This window comes from Aulostomus chinensis, chromosome 14 (genome assembly GCF_037954235.1).
Source record: "Aulostomus chinensis isolate RoL2024-O1b breed Wild chromosome 14, RoL_Achi_v1.0, whole genome shotgun sequence".
In the NCBI taxonomy this organism is placed as follows: Eukaryota; Metazoa; Chordata; class Actinopteri; order Syngnathiformes; family Aulostomidae; genus Aulostomus; species Aulostomus chinensis.
The window spans coordinates 19,757,320-19,771,041 of record NC_141333.1 but is presented as its reverse complement, the minus strand read 5'-3'; the positions used below and the strand labels follow the sequence as shown (position 1 = coordinate 19,771,041).

Sequence of the window (13,722 nt, the reverse complement as noted above, 5' to 3'; positions counted from 1 at the left end):
GGCAATTAAAGAAAACATAATTGCATGGAAATTTACATAATTTGGATGAAGAAGCTTTGAGAATTTAAAACCCTTCTTATCGATATCTCTTTGGTCACCCTTCATTGCCTCCTTCAGTCCCTAAACACACTCCCTCCCACCCCATAATTAACATTGGTTTCACATGCAGCAGTTATACTTCAAACACTGCTTTACTATCCCTGCAAACAGGGCAACCTCAGTTTCAAGCTGATAATGAATGGCTTTGTAGCCTCAGGCAGCTGTGCAGCAAAAGATAATGTTATGCTAGAAAGCCGTATTGTCCCCATCACCAAATATGAATCTTAATCACTGAGCATGATTAACCAACATGTTTTTATTCATTTTTATTTTTCCTAGGCAATGCTATATTTTCTAGAATGGCACAGAATACCGTTGTATTAATGCTGCACTTACTGTTACTATCGGGGTCAACCAATCTGAGTTGGTTGAGCCCGATTCTCAACAAAAATATCACCTCAACATTTTTTTGGCACCATTTTCCATAAATTTAAGTATGAGGTATTTAGGTCGATATGTTTGCAAAAGTTTTTTTCTTACAAATTTTGCTAAAAAAATCATTATAATCCATGTTACTCGGTACTTTACCTTCGGCAAGAAAATCCATCTACCTGACAGGTGTGGCTTATCACAGTAGGGTTATTGTACAAGTGTGTCTTGGGCTTGTCTGAATTAAAGGACACTCTAAAAGGTGCAGCTTTATAAACACAATGCCGTCATAAGTCACAAGTTTTGAGGAAGACAGCGATTGGCAAATTCCTTGCAAATGGGATGTCCAGCAGACTTGTTGCCCATCACAATTTGGCTGTGCATCTGGATACAGGCCTTGTGTAACCACGCAAGCTCAGATCACCAGATCTGGTGGGTGAGACCTGCAGTCCACTCGGTTTGTGCAATCAAAGCGTTAAAAAAATGTTTGTTCCTCTCTGTGCCAGTCGTGCTCTGAAAATGAGTTGTTTCACTTCATACAGTTTTAAATTGCAGTAATATCTCCATTTTCATATCAAAAACAGTTTTGAATGACCCAGCATCATTTATTGGCCAGCCTTACTACAGAAGTATGACATGTTTGCTTTAAAGAGATAATCACGTTTAGGTTTTAATTCAGAGTTTGATGCTATCTCCTAAATTACTGGCTGACCCAATTTTTTTTTATTTACACTTATCCAAACTATGTAGTGTTATTATATTTTGAAAGATATGGCATACATCCAGAGGTTTCTCTACAGAGATGATTTGCAGAGGAATAAATAATTACTATAAATGCAGTTTCTATGTATTTTTCTTAAGTTAACTCTCACAAAGAACATTATACCTAAGAGACCGAATACTATTTGAACAAGAAAAAGTGGAAGTGAATCTTTTGAACGGAGTAGGATAAAGGGATGACTCAAAAAATGTGCACGTAATCTGCATACACTTCATAACATTGGTGCATGATAATACCTCAGTATGCCAGCATGCTCCAACGTGACATTGTTGCTGAATCTTTATGAATTCATCATTTATCTTAAATTTCTTAGGGCTTGACTTTTACTTCATCTGCATTTGCATCCACCTGCCACCACTTCCACCACAAACTCTGTACATTCTCTGTTCCCCTTGCCTCTCTACTTATTCAGCTCTTTTCCTGCCCTCATTTGTTACCACCTGTTCTCCATAATCTCAAGTGTCGTTGTGCATTTAACTTCTACAGTGTGTGTGTGTGTGTGTGCGTGTGTTTTGTCAGATAGTCTCCCTTACTAGCGCCATCGTCAATCTGCTTGCACCCAGGGTCTTAGTTTGGGTTTATTTTGACATGATAAAAAGCACTCAGTCTGCTGTAGTTTTGGCTCCGCCTGCCTTCACTTACCACAACACAAAGCATTATATTTTTTGTGTAGGCATTTTTGTGGCTGAGCTCAGCTGATATCACATTCTAGATATTACATTCTAAAATACATTTTCAACGTTTTTTAAGGGAAACATAACAATCCTGTCAGGTGATTGGGAGTTCCCAGAGAAAACCACTGCTATAGGGTATTTTTGAGTTAAAGCTGTGAGTTGATTGTGGGTACAGTAGAAACACCGTGGTGAGCTACTCTCTGAGGATCTGTGGTGAGGGAGCATCTTGACTTCTGCTCTGTACCAGCTGTCTGCTACACTGAATTATTAATAGCCTTGAAACTGCTCAAATAATATCTACCCAAGATTGATACACATTTTGAAAAATAATACAGTATAATAATAAGCAATCTAATAAGCATCTTGCTAATTAAAATCCCTTATCTCAACGTAAGTCCACACCAAGGGATCCTACACTGGTTTCCGGAAAAGGGCGAACACTTTCGACGGCTTCCGACTCTGAAGAGAAAAGGTGCCGTTGACGTGGGGTCTGTCAGAGAGGAGCCACAGCGCACAGACTGGGAGGAAGACACGGATACCTCTGTTTTACCGGGAACTGTCGCCCGACACTGAGATATAAGGGAACTAGATGGTCCGAGCTGCTGAGGTTAGGATTTACCTGGCGCTCGCTTGATTTCACCGACTTCTTACGAATTCATCCTGTGCGGATTTTAACCAAGTGTTGCTGGAGTGAAGGCATTGGGAGATTGTTTTCTAAACTGTTTTATTTGGGAGACCCCCGCTTCGTGGCTTCTACGTTTCTTCCGTAATGCAAACGTCCAGGAAATCCTAGGATATGGTGAGCTGCAATTTTTTTTTTATCTTGTTGGTTTTGCTGCGTGTCATGTGTGGAAAAAAAGATGCTGTGACATGTGTGCAGTTGAAGTAGGTTCCTGCAGACTGGACATGCTGCAGCATGCAGCACCGAGTCCCACAGTCTGTCTGCTCTGTGGCGTTGGCATTACAACCATCACTGAACATAACACCCATTAAAGTGCTTAAAGATAATGTTTCCCCCCCATAAATTCAAGTGACACACACACACACACACACACAGAATGAGCGAGAGCGAGAGAGAGAGAGGCAAATTGAGTTTGAAATGTGCAGAGGGATTGTCATCCTTCTCTGATGATTGTGATGAGATGAAATTTGAAATTGATGGGGTTTTTTTTAACTTCAAAACATGAAAGTGCATGATACATATGATGACAATGAAATGAACCTAAATAATGTATAATCAATCAGATTTCTTCATTTGTGACTTCAGAGCCACAGTAATTCACAATTATTTGGTTATAGCACTACTGCCCCAACACAGTCAGAACATCTTTTTTGAGGTTTTTTTTTTTTTTTTAAGGCTATTTGAAATACAGATTCCAAATTAAATAGTATCTGGGCAAAATAGTGTATTTATTTGCATCATCTGTTATAAATCAGGAAGTGTGAGCTTTCTCAGCTGGATTCTCTAAAAAAAGGATTGTGATCTATTTCTACAGCGTCTAAACTGGTAAAATCACTGAAAAGTAAGCATCTCTGTGATTATTAGAGCCTCAACTGAGCCTTGAATGAAATGTAGGAGGCGCTATTAAGCATTTAAATTTTGTGGTTTTTTTGTACTTGTCAAATAAACTATAGGGCATAATAAATGGATATCAGTGAAGATGGATTCATTTATTCAACACCAAAAAAATAAGGATAATGTTTATTTTGTAGTTAATTGTGCAAGGGCTGAATAAACATGAATTATGGATAATTAGGCAATTATCACATGACCCATATTGTAAAGTTATTAAGGTACACTTACTGTAAACTGTTGCAGTGAAAAAAATAGTGTTCTTTCTCACCATTTAACCCATCTGGCCCAAAGTAAATTTGCTTTTTCCTTTGTCCATGTTGCATCCTCCTGTCAAGTTCGGCTCAGTAGTTTTTCTATAATCCTGCTAATCTTCAAATGCTTATGCTGATATTTCCGACAAAACTAAGTACATAATATTTGTATTTTTTAAATGTATTATGGATTAAAAAATTCTTTATTTTCACAACATTTGAAAAGCCAATGAATAATTTATTTATTGTTCTTTCCTCATCAGTAATAAAGAATAAAGATTTGAACGAAACTGTGCCGCTATTGCAGCTATTCGACCAATATGATACACACACACACACACGCACGCACACACACACACACACTTAGCTATGCAGCATATCATTTCTAGTATGAATTATTGTCGTTATTGTATTGTATTGTATTGTAGTATTTATTCTCGTATGAGCTGTTCGAGTTCCACTCTTGGCTGAGTCAGTCAGCCTCTGCTGTGTGTGTCGACTGTTGACGGTCCATGTTTTTCTTCAAGTACTCTGTACAGTGCTTCAGTCTAAAGCAAGAATATACACTGCCCTCCAGATGCAAAAAGGCAAATGCTTTAAATAAAAGACAAGAAATGCAGAGTTCATGACTTCCTGTGACATGTTGATAATTGGCTGCCAGTTCACCTGTATTTGACAGCTTCATAATGAGACTGTGGGGTGCATAGCATTGAGTTAGGTAGAGAGAAAGAGTGCAACAGATGGAGGGAGGTGGAGCAGAAGAGAGGGAGGGAGAGAGGCTGGTGAGGAGGTGGAGTCACAGCAACAAGATGCCGCAAGAAGAAGAGAGTGTTCACTCCTGTTTGTTGTTCTTCTGCTTTGATAAGTGTGTCTGCTGAAGGTATGAGTATGTGTGTTGTTCTGCTTATCCTAACAAAGTCTGACGACTGCATCACTGTCCCCCCTACACACACACACACACACACACACACACACACACACACACACACACACACACACACACACACACTGCTCTAACCCTCAGCAGCACCTTGACAAGGCCCCCGGTATTTTAATATATTCACCAACACTCAGCTATCAAATATCTTTTAAATTGGTTATTAGCAGTTCTCACATCCCTGGCTGCTTTAGTGGCAATTATCCTTGCTCATAAATTTGGGTTTATTGGTCAGTGTTTTATTTCTGGCTCCACCTCAAATAGAACAGAGGCAAATGATTGGTCCTGGGACTTTGGTTTATTGCTCGCATGTCTTTGACCAAAAATCTTAACTAATCCAAAATGAAGAATGCAGAAAGCACACCCGAATGTGTTGCTCCACCCTATAGTGATGCCATCGGGACAGCTACGTTATCAGCACCATTAAGTTGACCTGAAAACACAATATGCATACCTTGATTGTACTTGATGCTGTGTGAAATGTTTTTATTTTATGTTGAATGAACCTTAAGATGCCAAAACTGCACTGATATTTTTTCCACATACTGCATCGCACCATGGGCTCCTTTTTAACTGTAGGGCATTGAAAATGTGCAAATAGTAATAAATCAAACAATGTATGTGTTGATTTCACAATTTTCCACTGTGGAAATCAGACTCCAATGACAGCTAGCATGTTTTCCATCTTCCACTTGCAGAACTCAAGATGTGTTTAAATGATGTGGCTTAATGGCTCCATGCACCTGACCGAGTTCAGAAGTATGTGTTTTTGTGTCAATCACAGTCCTCCAGTTCTGGTTGCTCCAATCACAGCTGCTCACGGGCTGGCCTCCCTCCATCTCTGCTACCTCATCTAAACACTGATAAATTATGTGTAATTTCAAGGATGAACAAGCTTGAAAACGTACTGCATAGGTGAGGGGGCTACAATATTTTGGCATGCTGTACTTGCAACATTTTGAAGGAGTTCATAAATTCAGCAATATGAAGAAAGAAGAATAAAGATTTCCGTGGGCTTTAGTCACACAGGCTTTTTTGCTGTAATTCAGGGGTTTTCAAACTTTTTCTGGCTGACGTTGACCCTCAATATGCCATGGGCATCATTTATGTTAAGTAGCTCAATAGATACTGTTATATAAAAGTATTTTATTTATTTTTTATTTGTGATCTGACCCTCCAAACAATCCATGAACAAGTGTTAACTCTGAATTTATTTTTCTTTGGTTTTGATCATTTTCTAGTAAAAGTCTTTTTTGCCAATTCAAAAGTACTTATGAAATTTTTGTGAATTTGCTATTTAATTATGTTTTTCCGCAGCAAATTCACTTAATTTATTTGAAAAGTCATGGGACAATTACCAAATCAGCAAGAGGTCACTAGGAAATAACTAGACGTGAAGGTCAGTCCTGTCCAAATGAAATATAAATTGTTCTTCAATTCAGTGTTTTCCATCCATCCATCCATCCATCCATTTTCTTCCTCTTATCCTGTTAAGGGGGGCTGGAGCCTATCCCAGCGGCTTTCGGGCGAGAGGCAGGGTTCACCCTGGACAGGTCACCAGTCCATCACAGGACCAACACATAGAGACAGACAAGCATTCACACTCACAGCCACACCTACAGTCAATTTAGAGTATCAATCAGCCTCGTCCCCTCTTGATGTCTTTGGACTGTGGGAGGAAGCTGGAGTACCAGAGAGAACCCAGCAGGAACAGGGAGAACATGGAGACTCCTCACAGAAAGACCCCGTGCCCGTTTAGAGGGGAAGTTTTTTGCCAATGTGGTGTTAGTCCCTACCCTGTAATTAAAATTGATGGTGTTGATAGTGGAAGTAAATCAGTGTTTTGTTGGTTGAGAGTTTTATCATGTAGCATTGACAATACTGACACTGCTTCAAATAGAGTGGCCTGAGGACAGATAGAAATCCAGCAAATACAGTATAGTATGCAATATATTGTACACGTTTAGTGTTTTAGTGGTTGGGAACGATATTTAAATTGTTCCTTTCTAACCATGACAGGACAGGCTCCACCTCTTTGAGGTGAGTTGTTTGTGTGTGTGTGTGTGTGCTTGTGTGTGTCAAGTGTTGTGACAATGCAAGCTTTCCCACACTTGAAAGGGAAGGGCCTCTCCCTACAAGTCAGACAGTAGACTTCACTCAGTTAACTCCTTTTACTGCTCTTAGCACAGTGTTTCGTCCTCTGTCTGCTCTGCATAATAGCTCACACCCAAAATGCTCCAAAGCGCAATTTACATCCCTGCTCCTTGCCTGCTCTGACAGTGATTTACTTGCGCCGATTGAATACACTTTTGAGGCTCTCCCACAGGGGAGTGCGGATGAGTGATTGTCGTTGCTTGTATGCATGCGCGCAACCTGCTGCGCTCGTAGGTGTCAGTTAAGCTGAGGAGTAAGAGCTGGACACTAAGGGCTACCTCGCACTCGCCACAACAGAATGTTGGGTTAGGGTTATTTGTCAGTGTGTGTCGATATGTGTGTAAGGTCACAGTTTTTCATGATACTGTAATGTGTTTTTAGGAAAAATTTGATCAGAAAGTAGTTATTTGTATTGCATGATAGTGGGACCTGTCCCAGCTTCCACTGGGCGATAGGCGGGGTACACCCTGATTTGATGTAATTACCTCTTGGAGTTCTGAGTTATCGGATTCACAAAAATGAGATGACTCGACCACCAACCCACAAATATAATGGCACTGGCTATTGCCAGCTCAACGTCATATAATATATAGATGAACATGATGATTGTTATTATTATTATTATTATTATTATTGTTATTGTTATTATTATAGAAATCCTTGGATTGACTTGATTGAGGTCTGTGAGTGCAAAATGACATGCTGCCTCCTGCCTTCATGTGCATTGTGAGCAGTATTCTCATGCAGGAATAGTGTGCGAATTGTAAAATGGTTGCAAAAGCACTGTAATGGCACTTACAGTACTTTACCATGTTGCCTCACATACATATTCCCACCCATTCATACACTGACAGCATCATGCAGCTAAATCCAATTTGTATTGCATTCATGATGAGCAGTACGGCAACGTGATAAATGTCATATGATGATTGCTCTTAAACAGACAAACAGGGTCAGGAGCATATTTCTGACAGAATGCTTGCTGGTTATTGTTGATCTGGAGGAGAAAAAAAAGGACATTTAAGAGGAGGTTGGAGGGCAGAAGATGCACATGGAGCATATTGTACTTGTGTGCTCAGGTCAGTTTTAAGTTTTTTTTTAAGAGATAATCAGGCAAGATATTGTAGTTATTCACAAAGGAAACTTAAACTGCATCATAAATGTGGATTTAAAGTCAAGTCAATTTTATTTGTAAAGCACCAAATCACAACAAAAATTATCTCATGACACTTTACAGGTAGAGCAGGTCTAGTACCACACTCCTTCAATGAATTTACACCCAACAATCCTCCATGATCAAGCACATCCTGCAACAGCAGCGACGAAAACCTTTTTAAAAGGCAGGAACATCGAGCAGATCCAGGTTCATTGGGGATGGCCGTTGGAGGAAAAGAGAGCAGGAGAGTGGGGCAGAGACAAAGACAGATAATGGAGGAAGACAGATATACAGAAAGAAAGAGAGAGGCAGAATTAAAGAGGGAGAGAAACGGAAAGAGTCTGATGGGCAGACCGGGACATGAGCATGTGGTGCTATGGGTGGCTGCTTGAGCCTCTTCAGGTCTGCAGCCTCCTCCAGCAGCACCAGGATCTGGGATGAGGGGAGGGCCCTGGAGAAGAAGACGAGTTAGTAACACATATGAGTATGATTTATGTATGACAAATATAGGAGGACAGAGAGGAAAGAGAGGAGGAGAGAGAAGCCCAGTGCACCATGAGAGATCCCAAAGTGACAACAAATGTTGAGCTGAGAAACTCAGATGAAGTGATATGTAAACACGGCAGGAAAATCATCATCGAAGAAGGCGATAATACAACTGTCTGTGAAAATATCATGTCTTCCCTGCTGCACAGGTGGCCACTCACAATGAAAGTGTGACTGTCCACTGGGTGTGCTACTTCAATACAACTATCCCTAGAAGGGCCATTTAAAAATATAAAACGATAGTCATAAATGGATGACATGAACTGAAAAGGTCATCTCATTTATTGCTATAGAGGTGATCTCTTTCAATACAGTGGAAAAGTTGGCTATAAATCCCTAATCAATGTATTTAACAATAGGAGCCAGAAAAAGAAGCTGATCTACATGCTCTGGAGTCAGATTGCTTTGCTGCGCTGTCACAATATCTCCAGCGGTGGAGAATACTCACTCTGCTGCAGCACTTGTGCCAGGGATGCATAGGTGGTGTTCAGCTAATTTGGCTAGTAGAGGGGAAGGTGTCTCATGGTACCTCCACAAATGAAGGGGGTCTTCTGAGGGAGACAGTGGAGCTGCCTCCAGATACTTCTTCAACTCCTCCTCAGCTCTGGTACTGGCAGATTTAGGGGCAACTCTCACCTCAGTAAATGTCTTGCCCAACAGATTAACCAGTGCAGATGATCTTTTAGGAGCAGGGCCTTCTAGGATTGTCCCCAGCCTCATCTGGTGTCACCTCTTGCTGCAGAAGAAGTCAGCTGTCATATTAATAATCTTTGTATACTGTTTTTATCTGTTTTGTTATTATAGTGTATTTTTATTGACTTGCCTAAGGACTACAGATGCAAATTTGCTTGAAGCCACAATCTGATATGATGCATCAAATGGTGACATTTATGTTTGAGCCATACACTGTCCCTTTTAAATTAAATGAAAATGAAATTTATTCTATATACACCTTCATACATCAGTGACATTTTGTAACAGTATTGTAAGTTGAACTAACATTATGTGCTTCCATATAGTTTTTAAAATGTGTGTTTTTAAAGTGTGGGCTAATTATCTGAAGTGCTGCAGCCGCTGCAATTACTTAGGCATGGATGTCCAGCTGTTCATCCTCCGCAAGAAAAGGCAGGGCTTTGAACCTGGGGTCGAGTGTCGAGGCTGTGTAGCAAATGCTCTTATTCTGAACACTCGTATATCTCTTTGTTAGGTCTTCATGGATAGCCAGTCTGATTTCTTGGACAATTTGGTGTGTCCCCGGTGATGCTTGCACGCAGCTGGGCATGTTACGGAGCGATCACTGACAGTGTCGGTGTGGAGTGACATAATGCTTGCTGCATCTTTCACAGGCTTGCAAGCTTTAGCTATTTCCTCAGCATTTGAAATGTCCATTTCTCTGAGTGTGCAGATGTTGCTTGAGCTTCCGCATTTCCTCACCTGTGGAGAGAGGAGAGTGGCACAAATAGCCGCCTCCTGCTGGAGAAATAATTCAATCATTTCGAAAGCACTACTCCAGTGCGTAGACATGTCAATTTTCAGCTTGTGTGCCGGCAACTCCAGAAGCCTCTGTTTCTCCTGCAGGATATGGGTAGCGATACTGTTGCAGTGGGAGAATCTGGTGATTCCTCCCGAGCAGCTGCGAAACAAAATTTAACTTCAGGCCTCGCTGAATGGTGAGGTTTAGAGGATGTGCAAAACACTTGATGCGAGTCAAAAACCCTCTATCTGTGCTGCAACAAGCATGTTTGCAGCATTATCTGTAACAATCACCGAATCTGCTAGTGGTAGCTTCCATTCAGCAACAACAGAATGAAACATCTCGTTCATGTTTACGGCTGTGTGGTTTTCATGCATCACAAGACTTAAGCTGCCAGGTATGCGTGAGGTAATGAGTGGTGAATGTAAAAAAGGACTAGGTTGCTCTTTATTTCTATGCATCACAGGTAAGAGCTACCCTGGTTGCTTTAGTCAGGGCTTCCGAGACTTTTACCTCTGTTTCTTCGTAAGGCTGAGGGACTGCTTTCTCTGTAACAAACTAATGTGATGTATGACAACTGTCTTGACTATGTATCTACAACCTTCATTTTCTACTATGCTGTAGGGGCACGGGTCTGAGGTAAAACAGGTGACAGATGTAGATACTTTTTTTGCCCATTCAGAGTTGGCTGGGAGTTTGCTAACAAAGTGGTGCAGACTACATTGGTTGGATGAAGTTGACGGTTGCTCTGCTGCTGCTTCTTTCAACTCTGGGTGGTAGCGTACAATGTGTGTTGTAGTGTTTCATTTTTCATACTTGACTTTCATTTTGCAAATCTTGCATGTTGAGTTACTTATGTCCAGTTGTTCTCTCCCAGGGATCCAAAATGAGCCCAAACGCTTGCCTTAAGTGAAGACGGGCTGGCCAAATTTTTTAGTTCCTCCATCGTGCTGACAGGGAGAGTTTGATTGCATCAACTTAACTAGCGTTTTTTTTGTCTGCTGCTGCTGCTTCTTGTTTAATGTCAGTTAGCATCCATCTCTTCGGTGCTTTGCATCTCTGGTTACCTTTACCTTTGGTGTTTCATTTAAGCAGCTTGCTGCTGCAAGGCTGCAACGTGGCTATGTATGGAAGACGGTAAGGATGCACAGAGAAGGAGGAAACGTGAAAAAAAATCGATCTTTGAAGTTTACGAATCAATTCATGTTCGAATCGTAGTTGGCGAGAATCACGATTCTTACATGAATCAATTTTTTCCCCATCCCTTGCAACTTTTATCATATTTTTGTAATTTAACTTGTCCCATTGGTAAGTAGCTTAGTATTCTAATTGCTGTGGCTCCATAAATGTGTAGAACAATAATGATTTCCTGATCTGCGATATCTTGCTCTGAAGAATGCACTGAATGGGCAGGGTCATTGCTCAAACTTGATTAGAACTTTCTCATGATTATTCTTACATGCCTTTGTAGATGGCAAGTGGTTTATTCTGGTCGTTTTCTTTTAAAGATCTTTAACACGCTGCTGCGTATTCGTACTTGACCGTTCTTGACTTTTTCCAAATTAGAGTTGATGTATAACCTGCAAACTGAATTACTGCTGGAATTGTGTTCTCCCACTCCGCAGAAAAACAAATGCTTTTGACAAGCAAACATGGATGCCAGCAGCTATTTGAGTGTCAAGAGCTCTTCCCTTGTGGAAACAAAGGGTGAAGATTAATTTACGTAAATATAGCATGGCCTGAATTATTTACATTGTTGATATTTTGAGTGAAATGCTATTGAGCTGTGATATCTAAATGAGGTGTTTATTTTCATAAAAAGCATTTTAAGATGTGTCATTTAGCTTATTTGCTGTGATGCAGAAGGAATTTAGGAGGCATGTTACTTCTCCTGATTTGTTTGACCCTTCCCTTGAAATAACCCGAATAGGGTTGAACTGACATTGCCGTGATAGATGTTTTCTTCAAATGTCATGTTGAATTGAACCCATTTCATGCAAAGAATTATTTAGTGTTCTTCCAGAAGCTGATTGTCAAGTCTGATGAGTATTTAGGCTGCCATGGGACATGAAAACTAAATAATTGAATATTATTTCAAGCTAAATTTTCAAGACTACAGTCAGGGAGGAAGTTTATCATGTCACGGGAGTCCCTAAAAGACATTTAAATTCAGGGCAGTTAGGAGACACTAACTGTCACATATCCAGCTGTGATGTAAACAGAAACACTCAATAGTAATTTATGATTTTTTTTTGAGTCATGACTAATCAGTGACGAGGGTTGGCAAGAGAAGCAATTGAAAAACCCTCAAAAAGAACATTTAAAAAATTATACCCAAAGATTTGATGACTCTGACATCTTTGACAGCTTGATTGTCTTTTTGTGTTTAAAGCATTCCCAGATCTCAGCTATTCAATTAATGAGAATAGTTTTATAATAATGTAAATTATTATTTATTATTTTGTTACTGGGTAATTAACCTGAAAAGGTTATGAATAAAATATGTGTTTGAGTGTTTGATTTTAGCAGATCCATATTGATCCACAATCCCATTTTCAACAGTCTTTAATTTTTTCCACACCAGACAAAAGAGCAGAAACAAAATTGCAAATTGGAAGATAAAACTAAAATTGGAGATGTAATCCCTCCCTGTCGAACAACAACAACAGATGCAGTCTTTGCCACTCTGCCATCAATAGGCTGTGATATTGTGTCATAGTTGGAGTCCTTGTAGACTTAAAAGTCATCCATCCATCATCCATCCATTTTCTATACCACTTTGATGTCTTGTGCTTGTCCTGTTCACGGTCCGGTCTCAAGTTCTCCAGTCTCCAGTCACGTCGTCAGTCTCCAGTCAGGTCTCCAGCCTCACGTCACGTCTCCAGCCTCACGTCAGGTCTCCAGCCTCACGTCAGGTCTCCAGCCTCACGTCATGTCTCCAGCCTCAGCTTAACAATAAACCTCTTTTGTGCACCACCCTCCCAACTCAGTCTGCATTTGGGTCTCCCTCATCCACCACCACGAACCCTAACAGAACCAGCAACCCTTCCATTGCCAGATGACACTATCTCTAAGCCATGCCGGCCCTGACTTTAAGGTCATTTTTGTGTTTTTTTTCTAAGTTGGGTGGGGGTATTTTGAAAAACTACATCCTTTTTTGAGGACTTGCTGTTAGACAGTTAAGCTTACCCCTGGCTGTCACATCAGGTTTTTCAAATAACTTGACGGTTGAGTGTAATGTTTCTGGAGAAGGTCAGAAATATAATGGCAGACTCATTAGAGGTTTATTATTAAGCAGAACAATAACAATTAGTGGTGGAACAGTAAGTGCAGGGGACATAATCAGTCCTTTTTTGTGACAACTTTTCTGCTCTAGAGGAATCATAATGAGAAGATACTTCATCATAACCAGTAGAGTATAAAACAAGTCTGAGGTCAGATAAATAGCAGCAGCAAAATGCTATCAATATATTGTGATATTATGGTGGATTGGATTATGGATTAGAACTATTATTATATTATCATAGTACTGGTATTGTAGTGACTTTAATAAATCATAAGAGTTTCACATTATTCGAGTACACTGAAATGCTGCAGAATTTTTCATTCAGAAGAATAATCACTTGAACACAAAATAGACAAACAGTTTATATTCTCAAAATATACTGTTCTTGTTGTATGTAGGAAGTTATTGGAAGAGTGTTT

The 13,722-nt window shown here is 40.1% G+C and overlaps 1 protein-coding gene across 6 annotated transcripts in view; it reads left to right on the top strand.

Moving 5' to 3' along the window:
* Positions 1-2,412: 2,412 nt before the first annotated feature.
* The window catches only part of ptprfa (protein tyrosine phosphatase receptor type Fa), a 344,773-nt gene continuing 333,463 nt past the window's right edge, over positions 2,413-13,722 (top strand). For all 6 annotated transcript variants that reach the window (XM_086224174.1, XM_086224172.1, XM_086224173.1 and 3 more), the window contains exon 1: positions 2,413-2,722. The gene's annotated coding sequence lies outside the window, so the exon portion shown is untranslated. The remainder of the gene's footprint in view (positions 2,723-13,722) is intronic.